Below are 2,693 nucleotides of genomic sequence, written 5' to 3' on the forward strand. Positions count from 1 at the left end.
TGATCGATGTTTCTCTCTCATCGATGTTTCTAGCTCTCTATCTCTCTCCCTTCCTCTTTGTAAAAAATCAATAAAATATATTTTTAAAAAAAAACCAAAAAAACCCCTCAATTTATAAAAACATAACCTGGGTGAGGATTATGGGGGAAAAAAGGACAGTTTCAGGAAATACTTATATCTGTAGGCTTGAAAAGACGTAGTGGTGATTGCAGGAAGGAGGAAGTAAAGAGTAAGAAGGAAAAAAAGATTTCTTTCAGCTTTATCTACTTGATAATAACATATCTAACATGGGAGAGTAATTGATTAGCCAATGTCAACCTATTAACCCCAAGTGGAATGTGGCAAATGGGCAACTCAGTCAATCAGAATTGTGTATCCAGAATTACCTTGGGGAGGGAGGTGCCCAAAGTGGTCACTGGAGGGCCAGGGGTGGTTCTTCAGGCCTCCATATGACCTGGCTGAATACCCCACAGAGACTCCTTTCCTTTCATCCTGAATTTGTGCTCATTAGGCAACAATCTGGTACCTCTCCGGAAAAGGAAATGCCCTAGGGCCCAGTGGTCGGCAAACTCATTAGTCAACAGAGCCAAATATCAACAGTACAACGATTGAAATTTCTTTTGAGAGCCACATTTTTTAAACTTAAACTATATAGGTAGGTACATTGTTATTAACTTAATTAGGGTACTCCTAAGGCTTAGGAAGAGCCACACTCAAGGGGCCAAAGAGCCGCATGTGGCTCGCGAGCCGCAGTTTGCCGACCAGGGCGCCGAGGCAGAGGACGTAGGCATTCTTGGTGATGAAGAGAGAGCAATGAATACATTGGCATGGTGGGACCCAGATCAGGTGCTCGTGAATTATGGCAAGACTTCTCTAGCACATGAGCATTTGGAGGTGTTATAAACCAGTCCAGTTCCCAAGTTGGCTACACTGAGTGCTCTTCCCAGGACCATCATTTTCAGTGGTGTCCGGGGAGGGGGCCAGACCATCTGCCTTCCTCTGGCCAAACTGTGAATTCACTTCTAATTATTATGATGATTATTATGATGGCTTCAATTTAATGAGCACCAACTGTTTCTTAATAGAGTGATAGGGATATCACATTTACCTTTGACAACAGTTGTACAAAATAAGTACTTGGCTCAGCAGGCGTGGCTCAGTGGTTGAGCGTTGACCTATGAACTAGGACAGCGGTTCTCAACCTGTGGGTCGCGACCGCTTTGGCGGTCGAACGACCCTTTCACAGGGGTCGCCTAAGACCATCCTGCATATCAGGTATTTACATTATGATTCATAACAGTATCAAAATTACAGTTATGAAGTAGCAACGAAAATAATTTTATGGTTGGGGTCACAACATGAGGAACTGTATTTAAAGGGCCAGAAGGTTGAGAACCACTGAACTAGGAGGTCATGGTTCGATTCCTGGTCAGGGCACATGCCCAGGTTTCGGGCTCGATCCCCAGTGTGAGGCATGCAGGAGGCAGCCAATCAAAGATTCTCTCTTATCATTGATGTTTCTATTTCTCTCTCCCTCTCCCTTTCTCTCTGAAACCAATAAAAATATATTTAAAAAACAAAACAAAATAAGTAATTGGTTCCAGAAGGATTTAAGTGGGTCACAAGGTGGAACGGGGGCCTGGATTCCAAGGCTATGCAATCAGAAACAGTGCCTCAATTCACAGAACCAAGTTAGCAACTGCTACTAAACACTAGACACAGCAGGCCCTGGCCGAGTAGCTCAGCTGGTTAGAGCATCGTCTCAAACACTAAGGTTGTGGGTTCGATTCCCAGGCAGACACATATAAGAATCAACCAATGAATGCATAAGTAAGTGGAACAACAAATCAATGTTTCTCTTCCTCTCTTTCTCTCTCTCTCTCCCTTTCCCCCCTCTCTCAAATCAATAAATTAATAAAAATATATACACATACTCATATATATATACACTAAACACTGCAATTTGCAGACCAATGCCCTGACACTGGATTCTGGAAGCCACTGTTGCCGCTGTCCACCTGGAACTCCATCTTTCTGCTGGCGGCCAGAAAGAATGACAAACACTTACCTCGTTGGTCTAATCTAACCACTTCATAGAAGAGAAACTGAGGCTTGGAGTAATTAAGTAGCCTTCCTGAGATCACATAGTAATTAATTCAGGATTTGAACCCAGGTCTGGTTAACTGCAGAGTCCATGTTCTTCCCACTATGTTTTGCTGCTGTGATGCACTTATCTTTTCCAGGTTGGCTCTGGCAGAGTGGCTCAGTTGGTTGGAGTGTCATCCCAAGATGCCAAGGTTTCAGGTTTGATCCCTGGTCAGGGCACATACAATGAATGCAAAATAAGTGGAATAACACATTAATGTTTCTCTCTCTTTCTAAAAATCAATCAATCAATAAAAAATTTTTTTTTAGAAAATAACTTCTCCATCCAGGATGGTATAGCTCACTTGGTTGGAGTGTTGCCCTGTACATCAAAAGGTGGTGGGTTCGATTTCTGGTGAGGGCACATACCTAGGTTGTGGGTTTGATCCCCATTTGGGGCACCTACAGGAGACAACTGATCAATATTTCTCACATTTATGTTTCTCTCTCTCCCTCCCTCTCTCTAAAATTAACAAGAAAACATATCCTCAGGTGAGGATTAAAATAATAACAATAACTTTTCTAGGCTGCAGTTTCCCAGACTGTAT

This window comes from Myotis yumanensis, unplaced genomic scaffold (genome assembly GCF_028538775.1).
Source record: "Myotis yumanensis isolate MYYU_CA2020_CCGP unplaced genomic scaffold, mMyoYum1.0.hap1 SCAF_3, whole genome shotgun sequence".
NCBI classification, from domain to species: domain Eukaryota; kingdom Metazoa; phylum Chordata; class Mammalia; order Chiroptera; family Vespertilionidae; genus Myotis; species Myotis yumanensis.